Source organism: Acomys russatus, chromosome X (genome assembly GCF_903995435.1).
Source record: "Acomys russatus chromosome X, mAcoRus1.1, whole genome shotgun sequence".
Lineage (NCBI taxonomy): Eukaryota > Metazoa > Chordata > Mammalia > Rodentia > Muridae > Acomys > Acomys russatus.
This window is the reverse complement of record NC_067169.1, coordinates 70,679,646-70,700,268: the sequence shown is the minus strand read 5'-3', so window position 1 is coordinate 70,700,268 and position 20,623 is coordinate 70,679,646. Positions and strand designations below refer to the sequence as shown.

Here is a 20,623-nt window from a genome sequence, read left to right as displayed (position 1 = left end):
ACTGTGGTACATATACACTATGGAATACTAATCAGCTATTAAAAACAAGGAATTCCCAAAATTTGTGGATAAATGGATTGAGGTAAAAATGATCATAATGAGTGAGTTAACCCAGAAGCAGAAAGACTCAAATGGTATATACTCACTTATTTCTGCATACTAGCCCAAGGGGCATGTCCCACGAAAACCTTCACTTACCAGGAAACTGGGACAGAGGGGAGGATGTCCTATTGGGACTCTAGATGAGAGAAGCATGGGAGAATAGCAAATAGAAGGATCCAGAGGGTCCTAAAAACCTACAAGTAGAACATTATGATAGCCAGATTTGGGCCCAGGAGTCCCTCTCAAACTAAGGCACCAGCCAAGGACAATATAGGCGGTAAACTTTAAACCCCTACCCAGATCTAGCCAATGGTCAGAACACTCTCCACACTGAGTGGAGAATGGGATATGACTTTCTCACGTACTCTGGTGCCTCACATTTGACCATGCCCCCTGGAGAGGGAGACCTGGTGGTACTCAGAGGAAGGATAGCAGGTTACTGAGAAGAGACTTGATACCCTATGAGCATATACAGAGGGAGGTAATACCCCTCAGGAACAGTCATAGGGGAGGGGAATAATGGGAAAATGGGAGGGAGGGAAGAATTGGAAGATACAAGGGATGAGATAACCAATGAGATGTAACAAGGATAAATTAATTAAAAAAATAAATTTACATAAACAAAAGTTAGTGGACAATATATATATATACACATAGTCCCGAAACTGTTACAAATTCTCCATACTAACAACAGTGCTGATGCCACTTTCCTCATTCCTGGTATTACAAACTTGTGTGTTTATTTCTTTTAAGTGGTTCTTCCTTTTTAGAGTAGCTAGAAATTTCTCATTTTTATTGATTGTTCTATAGACATGCTTTTTGTTATATTGATTTTTCTCTATTGTTTTTACTACTTTCTAGTTTATTGATTTCTGTCCTTACTCTTATTTACTTTCTCTGATTAATTTGAGTTCACTTTTCCTTCTAGATTTTTTTGCACTCAGGGGAAGGATAGCAGGCTACCAAGAAGATACTTGATACCCTATGAGCATATACAGGGGGAAGAGGTTCCCCTCATACACAATCATAGGGGAGGGGAGTAAGGGGAAAATGGGAGGGAGGGAGGAATGGGAGGATACAAGGGATGGGATAACAATTTAGATGTAATATGAATAAATCAATACTATATATATATATATATATATATATATATATATATATATATATATATATTTAGTTTGAAATGCAATTTACCCAGAAATAAATCTGATAAGGTCAATTTGATAATTAAAATATGAACAAGGTAACATGTACAAGAGAACAATGATGTCCATATTCTTGAAATAAAGTAATGACATTTGGTTCAGTTTCACAAATTGCACATGGGTAAAATCATACAGTACTGCAGACAGCTATAGACAAGCAATTTGGTCAAAGGAATTTGCTGCTTTGTTTCACTCTAAATTAAAAGGCTGCATAGCTTTGATTAAAACTATAAGCACAGTTTCCTTCTCACTAAAACTCTGAATCTAGAATGCTGGCAAAAAGGCAGTGCTGGCGAAGGTTTTAATGCACATGGAAATGCTATTCTATTTGGCTTCCAGAAGTAGCACTAGTAACTCCTCTGCATCGACACATTGACACGTGATCACTTCAGTTTACTGTCAATTATTCTAAACGTCACCTAGGTACTTAAAAGTTAGCACTTGCTCCCTTCTAGAAGCTAAGGCAGCAGATGCACAAAGCACCTCAGCTAGACTTCAATTAGCTCAGCAGTTCACCTGTGCTCCTCAGGCTACAAGAACTGCAATCTAGATCCCTCAGTGTACATCCACTGGGACTTTCAAGTTCATTTGTGCCTATAAAAGATAGCCCAGTGAGGGAGGAAACAATCAACACTGCATACTGTTCCTTGCAGCAATCTCAAGTCTAAATGCTCACACACTGAGGGGTCTTTAAAATCCTACCTCCCTGAAAACAAATGAACTTCCTCCACATCTGTTTTTCATGGGTTGCTGACCCTCCGTTTCTTCAGAAAGCATGTTTTGTTTGCGACGTGCCCTACTGCTCAGGTTTCCTTCACGCTATGTTAACTTCCATTTCAATCATCTCGGCCTTCATAAAATTTGCTGCTTGTGTTTCTCTAGTTTTCACTAAAGACAAATGCAAACAAAGGCAAAGACTGAAGCAATCATTTCAAAACACACATTTTGTCGTTTTCTCTGTACCAGGTTTTTAAAAGCAATTTGCTGCAGGAGAAGCTCTTGCAGCTGGGCTCGTTTCTGCTTTATCCGCTCTATCCACCTCTGCTTCTCTATTTCCAGGTTTTAGCACTCCTGAGCAGAATTGGTAGGCAGGCTCTCTTTTTTTCCCTTTGAAATTATGTTCATTGACATTAGCACATTTAAAGCATCATAAACTCTTCGTCTAATGTTCTTCTGATCATAAGCCGAATCAGCTGCCAGATGGTTACTTGAATTGGTGAACTCAGACACCAGCTCATCGGCTACTTCATTGTAGGATGTCGTGCCTTTCCGCTGAACTTTCTCACATACTTTCATTGAAAAGTGTCTCAAGCCTTTCCCATTTTTATCTCCTTTTTTGCTTCGTTTACTTTTTGAAAAATCAGAGTCTATAAATTCTCTAGCTCGTTTTCTATCACTGGGAACCCAGCCAGTAGCCTCAGCTATGTGAGTCTGGGTGACCATTGCTGGTGCAGGGGTATATGGACTCCCAATCAGAACACTTCCTGAATTGGTGGTTCTCTATGGTGTGCTTTTAATCATTTGGGGTCCAACATTCACATTTATTGGCCCTAAGGTTTTTGGTAAAATCTTTGTTGGTGAGTTAGTGCTGGAAACTGGATATGCAACCAGTGAGATGTTACCATATGACCCAGCAATTCCACTTCTAGGTATTTACCTTTTGTTGGACTGAAATTCTGATCTATAAAACCCCTCAGTTCTGCATTTGTGGATGTCAAACCAACCTAGACAATCTATCAAGAATCTTTGCTCAGCAATATTTCAATACAAACCGCCATTCAGTGCAGAGGGACTGTAGGTCTGCACAGCCCCCTCGGCCCTCTCCCGGGAGCCGCCGATCCTCAGGCAGAGCCAGGTCCGGTCTGAAGCCCGCAGTGCAGGAAGAGCCAAGGCGCGCCCCGCGTGCCAGGGAGCGATGGCCACACAGCCCAGCGCGCCCGACGCGGTCCGCCCTCCTAAAATATATTTAAAAAGTAAAAAAAAAGAAATTATATTGCAAGTTTCGGGGTTTTTCCTTTTGATACCTCATGAAATTTTCTTCAATTATGAAAATTACATCCTGTATTCCATTTATGTTGTCTATCCTTCTACACCTTTGCTTCCCAACTTACCTATTAATGTGTTTGGTTTGTATAAGCATTCTAAATATTTATAGATTATTTAGAATTTAACAAAAAGCCCATTGAAATATGTTTTGTACCTATTTTCAAAGGAGCCAATATTGAAAATACTTTATATAGACCTTTTTTGTCAGAGCTTGCCAACATTTTTTTTTCAAATTAGTATGACAATAATTGTATTCCTAAAAGTTGTTAAGAGATTCATTATATTAGTTTTTCTTATGGAATATGAAATATGAAATGAATGCCAATATTTTCATATTGGAAAAATTATGCCAATAATATTATTTTATAAACAATAAGATATAATTAACAATTGAAAACCAATTGTAATAATATAATCTTTTCTATAATACAAAGACAAAGAATGTAATATTATAAGACAAGTGATAATATATTAAAAGCACAAGCACCATTTCAAAACTTCAAATTAAATTGAGTCTATAACATGTTTTGTCCAAGTATTATATAAAACTTTGGTACTTAAAAATTCTAATTTCTATATAGTAATACAAAAATGTATGCATACTTAGCTTATTGGTAGAGATGAATAGACAACATAAATACATGACAGATGTAGCTACAGATGTGCATACATGCACACACATACACTACTAAATATTGTTGGTACAAATATTTTTCATTAAGGGGTAAAGAAGTTTTGTTTCAAAGAGAAAAAAAACTTTTGGAATTGATTTTGAAAACTTGGAAATGTAAATAAATAAATAAATAGATAGATAGATAAATTCACAATGGCTATTAGATGGAGGTGTTTCTTCATAGAAATAATAACTAGATTACTTGTCTGGTCATGAAAACAAGAATCTTAAATAATGCTGAAAAGTCATAATGGATTGATAATAATAGTAAATATTAGCACAGTGCAAAGAGAAAATAACTAAAGGTCACTTCAAACCTGCTCATGTTTTCACTAGACTTTGAGAAACCTTAAATGCAATGATTATTTTATGAAGGAATTTGTTATAAATAAATGTCAATGAACACAATACACAGTACTGATAAACTGGTTAGATGAAGGATACAATATCTGTAACTCAATAAAAAATAAAATCTTAAAGAACCTGCAGGCAAAATATGAGTATTTATTAATATTTCAATGCTCTTTATGTGTTAATTTCTCAAAGTCTATGGCAACATGAATTATGGAATGGCAATTATTTCTTTATTTTCATTTTTCATGTCACTAAAACTCAGTAAAAATTTGCAATGAATTATTATAGAAGTTCTTTATATAGAGTACATATACTCTATATAGAGTAAATCTGTTCTCCAAATTAAGTATAATGAAAATTGTTCATAGCAGCTTTAATCCTAAGAGCCAGTAACTGGAAACAATCTAGATGTTTCCCAGCCACAGAATGAATAAAAAATTTTGGTACATTTACATAATGGAATAATACTCAGCCATTAAAAACAAGAACAGCATAAAATTTGGAGACAAATGGATAGAACTAGAAAATATTCTGTGAGGTAACCCAGACCCAGAAGTATACACATGGTATGTACTCACTCATAAGCTGACACTGCCATATAGTGCAGCTGGAAAGTTCAGAAGTATGAACTCAGAATGTTCTCAGGTTTGAAATGTAGCCTTGTTTTTCATCACAGAGAAGTAGAAAGAAAAGTGGACATACATATTTTTTGTTATATTAGCAGGAGAAACTAATCAGATCTTAAGCTTTTTGCTTTTCTATGATGTGAGAAAACTATCATTTCTATGGGTCTAAGTAACCAACAGAAGTTTCTCAATTAATTCCTCATTACCTTGTATAAATTGCAGTGTTTAATGTGCCCAAAATATTTTAACAGAATATGGTGGGACTCAAGTTGTTAGAGCTGTACCCTTGAACATAGACTCATCAATATAAATAGATGTGGAGGGATTCAAGTCATTTTATGAGAAAGCATAAACCAAGTAGGCTTCCTTCTGCACTTTTAGCCCACACAGTTGGATAGGCAGACAGGCCTACAGCCTATGTATCCATTACCTGATCTCTTCTTTTATTTTCTAATGTAACATTAAAGCATTTAAATGAAAAACAAAAATGGCATCACTCTTATGTCCCTCAGCCATGTATCCATTCTTCTATTTTCTTCTATTATTTATTAATTATATTTCTAGTAGCCAAATTCACTGTTCCCTTCTCTAAATCCAAACACACTAAGAACCCAAGCAACCTGAGAATCTATGATGCTACAATGCCCTTACCTCATTTCCAGGGTTTCCCCAAATCTCACCTAAGTTCCAAATTACAATGATTTTTTTGAGATTCTACATCACTCATAGTTCTTATACCTATCTTTTACCTTAGTTTTTTCCTTCCCTCCCATTTTTCTTTTACTTGTATGATCACACTTGTTGCAGAGATGTTTCTTTGTCTGATCAATGAGAGTACAGAGTAGGCAGTGTATACATCCTTGTCCCTGTGTTCCTGTTCGGGAGCAAATTTACCAGTCCTTGTTTAGCCTCAAGGAAAGACCTGACTTTGATAGTGATGGAACACAGAAAATACAAACAAAGGCACACAGAGAAGGTGGTGTTATTTGACATGGGATATCTGATAGAGAAAGTGAAGCACCCTGTTCGTTCAGTGTGATTATTATACAGAGTTGAACAGGGAGGCAAATTTATTGCATACAATCAGGTTACATTATTACATACAAATAAATAAGGAGGCAGAGTTTGTTATATACAACTGGATAAAGCAGACAGATTTAGCTAACTTCTATAAGAACAGTCTCTATATGGGGATATTATGCAGGCGGAAAATACTGGGGGGTGGCACAAAGCTATAGTGGACACTTTCTGCATTTAATATAAACATTTTCACTAAGACAAGGAGGGAATGTTTTGTCATTTCTCTGAGCATAGCCCACAGAAGATTTTGCCATTTCCCTATGAGTTTGAGGTTTTGGGGTACCTTATATGATCAAGACAGTACACATAGATTTTTAAATTTGTTGTGTTGTATCCTTGTAGTTTTATTTGTCTTTTGGATTTTTCAATAGATAGAGGTTTACTATTAAAGTTGTGTTCATCCCTGTCTTTTTAAAAATTATTGTTGCTATTTAGGTTCATTCAGTCACAGAATGAACTTTGTATTCCATTTAATGTCATAGTAGATATTTTTGTAACGTCTGAGTTGTCTATCATAAGCCGTGTATAATATGACCTACTTGAAAGCAATACATTATCAGATGAAAATGATATCTATATGATCAGGCCCAAGAAGTTACTGAGTGTACAAGTTACATGATGAATTTACTCAAATGCCTGTAGTTTTTATTCCTGTTTCAATGCCTTTGGAACCAATCATGCCCTTTAGTTTCATAGGATTTTCCCTATGATTGGGTTGACTGAGGAAGAGAAAATTCCACGTCCAATGAATGTACCACTTAGAAGTTGACAGCTGCAACATTAGAACTCCTTTCTGGAACAACCCTGAAAGAAACTGGTGAAGGCATATCTTCACAGTAGGCAGAACTGAGGCAGTACACAAAAATGTCCAGATGTGTACTTGTTTAGTGATTAAATGGACTGTAGCCAATGTACTGGCTGGATGGTCAAGGCATTGTAAAGAATATGATTGGAAAATTAGTGAGAAAGACCTTTGGGAAAGAAGTATGTGGGTAGAACTCTTTAAATGTGAAAGTTACTTTAAGATATGTTTATCCTATGTAAATGCTCATCAGGAAATGACATCAGTAATCAAGTAATTAGGATGATGTGGAGAGTAGCCTGGTTCCTTGGCAAGCCCTGTCATTGCCCCATGGAACAATGAACACAGTAGAAATGGTGTTTGAGATAGAAAATATGCATGGATTCTACATGTAGTTCCACTCACCTGGCTACAGTTTCTGATGAGTACCATATCTGTCTTCCTCAGAAATTGACTCTTAACAGCTTAAATAGCACCACTCCCTAGGGTGACCTGCTAAAAACCTTGTGTTAGGTTAACTAAACTGAATCATGTCCTTTAAGAAAAAGGCAAAAGTTCGTCCATACTGTATGGAGGTTTTGGAATAGCATTTCTTGCATTTGATGATTTTGCCAAAACTACCATCTGAGGACTTACAGAATGCCTCATCAACCATCATGTTATTTCACAGAGCACTGCTTCTGACTATAGAACTGCATTCACACCCAGAGAACTGCAATAGTGGTTCCATGTTGATGAAATACACTGTTATAACCATGTTACCTACCATCTTGAAGCATCTGGCTTGATAGAACAGTGGAATGTTCTATTGAAGACACAGTTAAAGAAACAGTTAGGTGGCAATAGATTGGTGGGCTGGGCTAAATTTCTCAAGAAGGCAGAATATTCTATGAATCAATGTCCAATATGTGGTACAGTTTCCCCCTTAGCAGGATTTATGAGTTCAGGAATCAATGGAAAGAATTAGGAGTATTTCCAGTCACTATTACTCCTTGTGACCCACTAGGAAACATTTTGCTTTCTGTTTCTGAAATCATAAGCTCTACTAGACAGTTTCTTCATGTTCTAGTTCCACATAAGTTCTAGTTCCAGACAGAGGCACTCTCCTTCCAGGACACACAACAAACATTCAATTGAAATAGAGTCTCAAGATTTTCCCCTGGTGACTTCAGGCTTGTAATGCCCTTCAATAAACATGTATGAAAGAAATAACAGGATTAGGAGGGGTGAGCCATGCAGACTACTAGAAGAAAATTAGAAGGCTTTTCTGCAATAGAATGTAGGAAGATTGTGTCTGGAGTTCATAATATCCCTTATGGCATCTCTTGGCTTTACCATACCCTATATTTAAAGTCAACTGGAATTTACAACAGCCCAATCCAAATAGTACAACAGAATCCCCAGTTCCTTCAGGAATGAAAATATTTGCTACAATAAAATGTGTCTGATTGGCCTGGGAATCCAATAATTGATACAAAGAGACTGAAACAAAATTCAAAGCTGCAGGAGTTCCAAGATGGCGGCGCCTATCACGCACTGTATCTGGTCTACTACACAGAGACCAGGGACTGGATTGGGAGCCACAGACTTCATAAACTGGAGAATGCTAGATCAGTGAGGTCCTGCTCAGTACAGACCGTAGTCATATTTGTCTCCAGGCCAAACAACAGCCCACAGTGGACCTGAATGCACTCTCCAGACTATGGAATGGAACGCACCTGTGGACTGCAGCCAGCCTCTATAGCCCAGGCCCAGTGTGTGCGATGGTCAAACACCAGAGACCCTGGCCTGGGAAAGTCTTAGAGAAACAAGTGAATCAGTCCTCAGACACCCCTACTTGCCCACCTCAGTCCACAGGGAGCACCGGAGGCCACGCTGAAGCTCACAGTACCCAGAAAGAGCGTGCGCCATCTAGGCAGGTCCAGCTGGAGCCAGGCAGTCAGCCTCAGCAAACTGAGCCTGAAATTTTGGGCTGATAAAACTTGGCCAGGAAAATCTCCATGGCCTGGCAGGGACTCCCACACTCGTGGGAGAATCTGGACTGCTCTTAGGATCTGGAATGGGGTCTGAATTGCCGCTACCACACAGTGTGACTAAGCTGCCAAAAGTGTGCAATCTAGGCTGGTCGGCTATCTACACTGATACGGAAAGGAACCTGTCAAGGGCCACAGTGCTCAGGGCCTGGACAATTGTGCAGATAAAGACACAGTCCCCATAGCCCGGCAGGAACTCCCATGCTTGTGGGAGAAACTGGACTGCCCTGGGTGTCTGAAGAGGAGTCTGAGTTGCAGCTGTAGCTTGGTGGGACTGAGTCACCAAGGGAGCACAATCCAAACTGGGTAGCTTGCTAGACTGATCCTGGCAGGAACATGGCTGTGGACCATGTCAGTTTGAGCCTGGACAATTGAGCAGATAATGGCCCAGTCTCCTACTCTGTTGGGAGAGGCTGGACTGCCTTGGAGGGTGTCAGGACAGAAAATTAAGCAGAAGCCCCCAACACAGCTAGTCTGAATCTCCTCAGTAGCATGAATGATATCAGGCAGAAGCCTACCTCTGCTGACCCAGTCAGGAGCTTAAGGTGTATTAGAACGTCTCCTGGAGCAGAAACCAGGTCACCTGCAGGTTCCAGAGAAGAACTCCCTGATCCCCATAGGGATCACTCACCAATTATCTACTCTCAACGACCAGTGACTAACACCAGAAGCTACCACACAACACCAGAGATAGAAAGATGACTAAAGGAATGTGTAAGAATGCAAAGAAAAAAACAAAACAACTCATCATCCCCAGATGCCAAGTATCCCAAAAGAAAGTAACCCTGAGAACTCAAACACCATTGAAATACAAGAAAATGACCTATGATCATTAGTAATGTAGATGATAATGGAGGAAACGAATAAAATCAGTAATCAAATGCAAGAAGATGCAGCCAAACAGGTGGAAGACATAAAAGAAGCCTATACAGAGGCACTGGAAAATATTCAGGAAAATACCAGCAACCAGATAAAGGAAATAAAACAGTTCAAGATCTGAAGATGAAAATGGAAACAGTGATAAAAGCACAGACCGAAGAAAAACAGGAATGAGAGACCTTAGAAAAGAAAGTAAGCAACACAGAAGGAGGAATCTCTAATAGAATGCAAGAAATGGAGGAATGAATCTCAGAACTAGAAGATACAATTGTAGAACTCAAAGCAACTATCAAAGAAAATGCTAAATCTGAAAAATTCCTGACAGAAAATATCCAAGAAATAAATACACCATGAAAAGATGAAACCTGAGAATAATAGGCATCAAGGAAAGAGAAAAGACACAACTCCAAGTTCCAGAAAATATCTTCAACACAATCATAGAATAAAATTTCCCCAATTGAAAGGAGATGCATATAAACATACAAGAGGCCTACAGAACACCGAACAGAATAGACCAGAAAAGAAAATCTTCCCGACACATAATAATAAAACTACAAAATATATTGAACAAAGAAAAAATATTAAAAGCAGCAAGAGAAAAAGGTAAAGCAACATAAAATGGCAAACCTATCAGAATTACACCAGACTTCTCAGCAGAGACAATAAAAGCCAGAAGAACCTGGACAGAGCACCTGCAAACCATAACAAACAACAGACGCCAGTATCAAGTGAAACTATCAATAACCATTGACAAAAAAAAAACCCAAAATACTCCATGACAAAAAAAAAAATTCAAACAGCACCTATCCACAAATCTTGCTTTACAAAAGTTACTAGATGGAAAACTCTACCACAAAGGGACAAGCCACAACCAAAACTACACAGGAAATACATAACTACACCATCACAAAAACACAATGACACAAACTCTCTGCTGTAACAAACATCAAAAATGAAGGGACTTAACAGTCATTAGTCATTAATATATCTCAACATCAATGGTCTCAACTCTCCAAGAAAAGGACACAGACTAACAGAATGGATATATAAACAAGATCTAACACTCCTCTGCATTCAAGAAACACATCTTACCCATAAGGACAGACATTACCTCAAAATAAAAGGCTGGAAAAAATATACCAAGCAAATAGTCACAAGAAGCAAGTTCGTGTAGCCGTTTTAATATCTAATAAAATAGACTTTCAACCATAATTAATCAAAAGGGAAGAGGAAGGTAACTTCATACAGATCAAAGGTAAAATCAACCAAGACATCACAATTACGAACATCTATGCTCCAAATACAAGGGCACCCACATTGTAAAAGAACTATTAAAAAAGCTTAAACCACACATCGATCCCCACACATTAGTAGTGGTAGACTTCAACACCCCACTTTCACTGAAGGTTAGGTCATTGAAACATAAACTAAGCTGAGAAATAACATCATTAACCAACACCATGAATCAAATGGATCTAACAGATATTTACAGAACTTTTAATGCCACAAAAAAGAAGTAAATCTTCTTCTCAGCACCCCATAGAACCTTCTCCAAAATTGATCACAAAGTAGGTCACAAAGAAAGTCTCAACAGATACAAGAGGATTGATATAATACCTTGTATCCTATCAGATCACATTGGTCTAAGGCTGGACTTCAACAACAAGAGAAATAATAAAAAGCCTCCACACACATGGGAACTAAATTCTCTACTTGATGACACCTGGGTCAGGGAAAAATTAAAGAAAGAAATTAAGGACTTCCTGAAATTCAATGATAATGAAGGAACAACATACCCAAATTGGTGGGACACATTGAAAGCGGTGCTAAGAGGAAAAGGTATAGCACTAAGTGTCTTTAGAAAGAAAGTAGAAACATTCCATATAAGCAACTTAATGATACATCTGGAAGCCTTAGGAGAAAAAAAGAAGCAGAAACCCCCCAAGAGGAGTAGATGTCTGGAAATAATCAAACTCAAGGCTAAAATCAATAAATTAGAAACAAAGAGAACAATTCAAAGAATCAACAAAACCAGGAATTGGTTCTTTGAGAAAATCAACAAGATAGACAAACCGTTAGCCAAACTAACTAAAAGGCAGAGAGATACTATCCAAATCAACAAAATCAGAAATGAAAAGGGAGAAAGACATAACAGCAGACACTGGAGAAATATAAAGAATCATAAGATCCTAATTCGAAGGCATAAAGGCCACATTTGATATTCTAAGGGAATTGGACAATTTTCTTGATAAATTCCACTTGCCAAAATTGAATCAAAATCAGATAAACAAATTAAATAGTCCCATTTCTTCTATAGAAATAGAAATAATCATTGATAGTCTCCCAACCAAAAAAAGATCAGGGCCAGATGGTTGCAGTGCAGAATTCTACCAGACCTTCATAGAAGAGCTAATACTGATATTCCTCAAGCTACTCCAAAAGATAGAAATAGATACAACATTCCAAATTCATTCTCTGAGGCCACAGTCAAGTTGATACCTAAATCTCAGGAAGACAGAACAACAAAAAAAAATAGGATTTCAGTACAATTTCTCTTATGAACATTGATGCAAAAACATGCAATAAAATACTCGCAAAATGAATACAAGAACATATCAAAGATATCATTCACCATGACCAGGTAGGCTTTATTCCAAGCATGCAGGGATGGTTTAATATGTGGAAATCCATCAAAGTAATCCACCATATAAACAAACTGAAAGGAAAAAAACCAAATGACCATCTCCTTAGATGCAGAAAAAGCATTTGACAAAACCCAACACCCATTGATGTTTAAAGTTTTGGAGAGATCAGGAATATAAGGCACATACCTAAACATAATAAAGGCTATATACAGCAAGCCAATAGCGAACATCAAATTAAATGCAGAGATACTCTAGGAAATTCCTCTAGAATACAGGATGAGACAAGGCTGCCCACTTTCTCCATATCTATTCAATATAGTAGTCCTTGAAGTTCTAGCCAGAGCAAAAAGACATCAAAAGGAGATCAAAGGGATCCAAATGGTAAAGAAAGAAGTCAAATTGTCCCTATTTGTAAATGATATGATTCTTTACATAAATAACCCCCATAATTCCACTGGAGAACTCCTATAGCTGAAAAACAACTTCAGCAAATTGCCTGGATACAAAATTAAATGAAAAAAATTCAGTAGCCTTTGTATATACAAATGATAAACACACAAAGGAAGAAATTAAGAAAACTACACTCTTTATGATAGCCATGAACAATATAAAATATCTAAGAGTAACTCTAACGAAGCAAGTGAAGGACTTGTTTGCAAAAACTTTAAATCTCTGAAGAAAGAGATTTAAGATGATATCAGAAGATGGAGGGATCTCTCTTCTTCATGGCTCATGAGAATTAACATAGTAAAAATGGCCATCTTATAAAAAGCAATTTACAGATTCAATGCAATCTATATCAAAATACCTATACAATATTTTAAAGACAAAGAAAGTTCAATTCTCAATTTCATGTGGGAAAATAAAAAATCCAGAATACCAAAATCAATCCTATACAATAAAAGATCCTCCAGAGGAATTTCCATACCCAATCTCAAGCTGTATTACAGAGCCACAGTAATTAAAACAACATGGTAGTGGCACAGCAATAGGCTGGTTGATTAATGGAATCAAATAGAAGACCCAGAAATTAATCTGCACGCATATGGTCGCTTGATTTTTAACAAAGAATCCAAATCTATTTCATGGGAAAAGGATAGCATCTTCAACAAATGGTGCTAGGCTAACTGGATGTCTACTTTAAAACAAACAAACAAACAAAACAAAACACATTTGGACCCATATTGGTCACCATGCACAAAACTCAAGTGCACAAAACTCAAGTCCAAGTGGATAAAAGACCTCAACATAAAACCAGAGACACTAAATTGGTTAGAAGAAAAAGTAGGGAAGAGCCTGGAACACATTGGCACAGGAGACAACTTCCTGAACAGAACACTAACAGCCCAGGCCTTAAGGTCAACAATTAATAAATGGGACCTCATGAGGCTGATAAGTTTCTGTAGGCAGGAGGCACTGTCAGCAGAACAAAGCAACAGCCTACAGATTGAGAAAAGATATTCACCAACCCTTCATCTGACAAAGGTCTGATATCAGAATTATATAAAGAACTCAAGAAATTAAACACCACCAAGCCAAATAACCCAATTGAGAAATGGAGCTCAGAACTAAACAGAGAATTCTCAACAGAAAAATGTAGAATGGCTGAGAAACAGGTTAAAAAATGCTCAACATCTTTAATCATCAGGGAAATGCAAATCAAAACAACTCTGAGATTCCATCTTACACCCATCACAATGGCTAAGATAAAGAACTCAAGTGACACCACTTGCTGGTGAGGATGTGGAGAGAGAGCAACACTCCTTCATTGCTGGTGGGAATGCAAACTAGTACACCCACTTTGGAAATCTATCTGGCGCTATCTCAGAAAATTGGGAATAAGGCTTCCTTAAGACCCAGCTATTCCACTCTTTGGAATATACCCAGAAGATGCTCCAGCACATAACAAGATTTGCTCAACAATGTTCATAACAGCATTATTCATGATAGCCAGAACATGGAACAGCCTAAGTGTCCCTCAGTAGAACAATGGATAAAGAAACTGTGGTACATTTACACTATGGAATACTACTCAGCTATTAAAAGCAAGGAATTCCTGAAGTTTGTGGACAAATGGATTGAACTACAAATGATCATAATGAGTGATTTAACCCAGAAGCAGAAAGAGTCCAATGGTATATACTCACTTATATCTGGACACTATCCCAAGGGGCATGTCCATGAAAGTCTTCACTTACCAGGAAAGTGAGATAGAGGAGAGGACATCCTATTGGAATTTTAGGTGAGAACTTAAACTTATATGTTTAACTAGAAACTTATAAGTAGAACATTATGATAGGCAGATCTGGGCCCAGGGGTCCTACTGAAACTATGGCACCAGCCAGGGACAATACGTCCAGTAAACGTCGAACCCCTACCCAGATCTAGCCAATGGACAGGACATTCTCCACAGTTGAATGAAGAGTCTGGATTGACTCTTACATGAACTCTGGTGCCCCATATTTGATCACGTCAAATGTGCTTGGCGGCATTCAGAGGAAAGATACCAAGAAGAGACTTCATACCCTATGAGCATATATAGGGGGAGGAGGTCCCCCTCAGTCACAGTCATAGGGGAGGGGAGTAAGGTAAAAATGGAAGGGAGGGAGAAATTGGAGGATACAAGGGATGAGATAACAATTGAGATGTAATATGAATAAATTAATAAGATATATTTTTGAAAAATTCAAAACTGCAAACACTATGCTGTGCAGAATCTAAACTACTTTTTTTCATCAATAAACTAAAATAAACTACTCTAATCCTCATAACCTACATATATCCCAAGCACTTGCCAATCTGATCCTCAACAACTTCTCCCTCCAACTCTCAGTCAACTCTCATCTGTCAACTCCTACCTCAGCCCCTGTCAACTGTCAACTCTCAGCTCCTCCCACTTCAAGGATGAACTGCCTTCTACTGCCTATCCTTCTTCCCAGCTGATTGACTAAATAGTGCTTTACTGATAATTGTTACATCCAGTCAAGACATTCCTCCACAGTTCCCCTTTTTAGTCTAATAATAAAAAACTTTTAACTTACATTTATATTATTACAACAATATTCAATATTCACAGATAAGAACCACAAAACAATCATTATATTCATGTTATACTCATAATGTTTTGCTGTCTTCAACCCCATCAGAGACTTGAGAATAATTACCTGAGTAAACAGGAAGTACTGGGTAACAGATTCCAAAATGAAAAAAAAAATTGCAGGGACACTTTGCTGCCTAAACAGTCACTCAAAACTCTCTAATATGTTGGAGCATCATCTTCAGCCTTCTGGTCCAGTATATCTGACAGAACTATTTGTGAAGCAAGGACTATTGAGGACTTATGTACCTTGTCTTAGCAGAGTTAGGCCGTCAACTCCACCTGCATCCAAGCTTGCCCATTTCAGGCAGCATTTTGTCTGTGTGGAAAACAAGGACATTTTTTCCCAGTGACTTGTGTACCACATCTGAAGCCATCTGTGTAAGGAGGCTCAACAATGCTCATTACATTCTTTGACGCAGGCTGGGTATTGCCACGAGTAAACCTGTCTCATTTTCCAATAATCCTCAAAACAAAACAAAACAAAACAAACTTTATTTATTTTTTTATTAATTTATTCTTGTTACATCTCAATGGTTATTCCATCCTTTGTATCCTTCCATTCTTCCCTCCTTCCCATTTTCCCCTTACTCCCCTCCCCTATGACTGACTGAGGAGGACTTTCTCCCCCTTTATATGCTCATAGGGTATCAATTCTCTTCTTGGTAACCTGCTATCCTTCCTCTGAGTGCCACCAGGTCTCCCGCTCCAGGGGATATGGTCAAATATGAGGCACCAGAGTGCGTGTGAAAGTCATACCCCACTCTCCACTCAACGGCGAAGAATGTGCTGTCCATTGGCTAGATCTGGGTAGGGATTTAAAGTTTACCGCCTGTATTGTTCTTGGCTGGTGCTATAGTTTGAGTGGGACCCATGGGCCCAATTCTGCCTATCAAAAGTTCTTCTTGTAGGTTTCTAGGACCCTCTGGATCCTTCTACTTTGCTATTCTCCCATACCTCTCTCATCTAGAGTCCCAATAGGATTTCCTCCACACTGTCCCAGTTTCCTGGTAACTGAAGGCTTTCATGGGACATGCCCCTTGGGCTAGTATGGAGATATAAGTGAGTATATACCATTTGAGTCTTTCTGCTTCTGGGTTAACTCACTCATTATGATAATTTCTAGCTCAATTCATTTGTCCTCAAATTTTGGGAATTCCTTGTTTTTAATAGCTGAGTAGTATTCCATAGTGTATATGTACCACAGTTTCTGTATCCATTCTTTTACTAATGGACACTTAGGCTGTTTCCATGTTCTGGCTGTTATGAATAAGGCTGCTATGAACATGGTTGAGCAAAACAGAAGACCAACAGCCCAGGACTTAATGTCAACAATTAGTAAGTGGGACCTCATCAGGATGAGAAGCTTCTGTAAGGCAGGAAACACTGTCAAGAGAACAAAGCGACAGCCTAAAGACTGGGAAAAGATCTTCACCAACCCTACATCTGACAAAGGTCTAATATCCAAGATATATAAAGAACTCAAGAAATTAAACACTACCGAACCAAATAACCCAATTGAGAAATGGGGCTTGGAACTAAACAGAGAATTCTCAACAGAGGAATATCAAATGGCTGAGAAATACTTAAAGAAATCAAAACGACTCGGAGATTCCATCTTACACCCATCAGAATGGCTAAGATCAAAAATTCAAGTGACACCACATGCTGGCGAGGACGTGGAGAGAGAGGAACACTCCTTCATTGCTGGTGGAAATGCAAACTAGTACAGCCACGTTGGAAATCTATCTGGTGCTATCTCAGAAAACTGGGAATAGGGCTTCCTTAAGACCCAGCTATTCCACACCTTGTAATATACCCAGAAGATGCTCCAGCACACAACGAAACAAACTTTAAATGCCATATTCTGTAGGTCTCTGAAGTTTCTGAAGACCTTCTTGTGACAAAATTGAATAGTATAACGAATTAAAATTAACTTATTTTACATCAATATATACTATTCTTTACCAATGAATTAAAAATTGCCTTGTGAGTAACAATTAAGGCTTTAAATTGTCCTATCATCCCTATATATTTCTATCTTATCAGAGAAAAAACCATGAATCCAATCTCATTCTCTCTCCGAATAAGAACAATAATAACAACCAATTCCCAATGAAAACTAAACACATATAGCTGCAAACCTTACCCAACCCCTTTAAGGGAAATGGGATGTCTTTCTCTAAGGCTTCTTCTGGCTGATTTGGGCGAAATAATACCTATGTAGGGGCCCAAATAAAAATGGGAAAATGGTTGAAAAATCCAGATAGCATTTTTGGTTCAGTCTCTAAATATTGAAAAATTCAAGGTTTAATTAGGAGCTTTCTTTGAAGCTGTCTTGTGAGCTGTTCTATTCTGATGATGAACAGCAACTGAAGCACTTATGGCTGGAACATGAAGAATGAAGGATGTCAGCATCTAAGCATGCTGGAGGATGTGTCCTGTCAGGTCCTATCCAGCATCAGAGTCTAGTTCTTTTGCTCTGAAAATATATAATTTCTCACAAACATTATACAGTTCTGAATGTATATATGCACAAAGTATGCAGGATGTACAGAACAATAAAGGCTGGTTCTGTAGTTTGAATTCATGTATGTATAGACTGACTTAATTTAGCAGTCTCTCTTTCCTCCAGGACTGTTTTATTTTGACCTTTCAAAGAGGAAGTATTACCATTACCAAAGAACATAAATCATTATTTAATTGAAATCAAAACAAGATTGTATAGTTCTAAATGTCCTTCTCTAGGCTCTATGGCACCTGATGTATAAGCCAGGCCACTACCTGTCTCCTGAGAAAATATATCCCATTTTAGAGACAAGTTGGTTGCCCTGATCAAAAGAAAAGACATTAAGCGTGTACTTTTATGTATATGAATTATAGCCTTTAAGCTTTGGGGACCTAACTAACCTGATGTGTGCTTTGTCACATTTAAGCCTCTGTGTCTTTTTGCATCTGTTGTGACTGTCACCTGTCCCCCTTGAAAGTAGCTCATGTTTAGGGAGATAAGCCAGTTGCTAGAACAGTGACACCTCAACTCAGCATACAAAGGCTTTTCAACGTGGGAGACATACAACTTGCATGTCTGTCTCCCTGCCCAATGTTTGTCTTCACACAGACCAACAGAATATATCTCTTAGGTCAATTACCTTTTGTCACCATTTCTCCCAATGGAAGCTCCATTTTTAAGCAGAATGGCTGGCTTTTTTAAAAAAGCAGTGACAGTTTTCCTCACATAAACTTAAAATTGTTGTGTATCCATACTTTAGATCAGTAAAGACATATAATCTGTTATTAAGAAAATGGAACTTACTAGTAAGTTTAAGAAAAAATTGTTATTTTAAATCCTAGGTTGTCTCTGCAAGTCACTTATGCCTAGAACTCACAGAGGTCAGTCTGTATTTTTCTCCTTTGTGTTAAGATTGAGGCAGTGTGCCGCCACCACTCTGCACAAATATTTTATAACAATTCTAGCAAAATCTACAGAGATCTCAAGTAAAGTTTAAAATTTAAAAAAATGTGCTAAGTTTTGGGTCAGTTGCGCCAATTATGCTTCAGTAAGCCAAGCCCTTTCCACCATTCTTTTGAATTTATTTATTGCTAATTCACATAGGTGAACCCTTTCCAGAGAGAGCTATCAAACACCTTGCAGCTAATGAATTCTGAATTTCAGATGTTATCAATTCTATGGAAAAAGTTTGCTACTTGCTCCCTTTCTCATTGTTGGTAACTTAGCCTGGCATATCTCATCTTTCTGCTTTTCTCCCTGAACAGAAAAACTAAAAAACAAACAAACAAACAAACAAACAAACAAAAAACTAAAAAAAAAAAATAGCCATAAAGGATCCAGGAGCCTTCTGCCATAGCAACTTGGAGAGGAACCATAACAGTCTCTAATTTATTATTTGGCTTTTCTCTTTGGCAACTATTCCCCCCACCAAACTATAACAAAGTATGCTTTTTCAAGGGTATGCATACACTAAATTTTTTGGGTGCGAATTTGTTACAATAAAATGTATCTGTTCCACCTAGGAAGCCAATAACTGACACAAAGAGACTGAAATATAATTTAAAGCTGCAAACACTATGCCAGACAGAATCTAAACTGCTACTTTTTAAACAATAAACTAAAATAAACTACTCTAATCCTCATAACCTACATATATCCCAAGCACTTGCCTATCTGATCCTCAGTGTCCCCTCCCCTCCCCTCCCCTCCCCTCCTCTCTTTTTCAACTCTCATCCATCAACTCTCTCCTGTGAACTGTCAACTCTCAGCATTTCCCACTCTCAAGGGGAGTCTACTTCCTGTCCTTCAGGCCAGCTTATTGGCTAAACAGCACTTTATTGACAGTTGTTACATCCACTCAAGACATTCCTCCACAGGTATGGATCACTCCTCCAATAAAAGAATCAAGACTTGCTAAGTTTCTGACTAAAGTTGGATAAAATATAGAATGAGTAGCAGTGAAAAGTAGTTACACAAACTAGTTAGGGCTGTGTGACCAGCTGCAGAAATAAAAATTGTGTTTGAAATAAGTGTTTCTCTGCTATTTTGTTGAGAACATGTTGGGAAATATATACATGTACATTAGGCAGATATTTGTGTGTTTTCTCTCTATTTCATTACCATGGAATATAACATAAGTTGGAATAGTATTAATGGCTGTGTTTACATTTATAGTAAAATTAAATGAGGCTAAAAAGACCAATTATTAGATATTAATTTTTTCATTTATATATTGATTTTCATTTTTTAAGGAATAAAAACTTTGTATTCATTCATTTATTTATTATTTGTGACTTCTTAAATTTAATCACTTTGCTGCCTGATCACAGCCTCCTCTCTTCTTTCCTCCCAGTCACACTCTCAATGTCCTTAACCCACAGTCTTCCTTCTCTTTGTCAGAAAAATGGTGGCCTCCAATGAGTAATTTTCTTAAAGCACTGCTCATATTGCCTACTCACCAAACATGACTTCACTTGCTACCTGGAACATAATGAACTGAAAAAATAGCTAAAAGAATAAAATATTGTCTTTTTCAAACTTCTCCTAACTGTCAAATATGCTTCTGCAAATT

The 20,623-nt window shown here is 37.6% G+C and overlaps 1 pseudogene; it reads right to left on the bottom strand.

Annotated features, from left to right (window-relative positions):
- Positions 1-2,195: 2,195 nt before the first annotated feature.
- LOC127185335 (transcription factor Dp-2-like) lies at positions 2,196-3,077 on the bottom strand (annotated as a pseudogene).
- Positions 3,078-20,623: the final 17,546 nt, after the last annotated feature.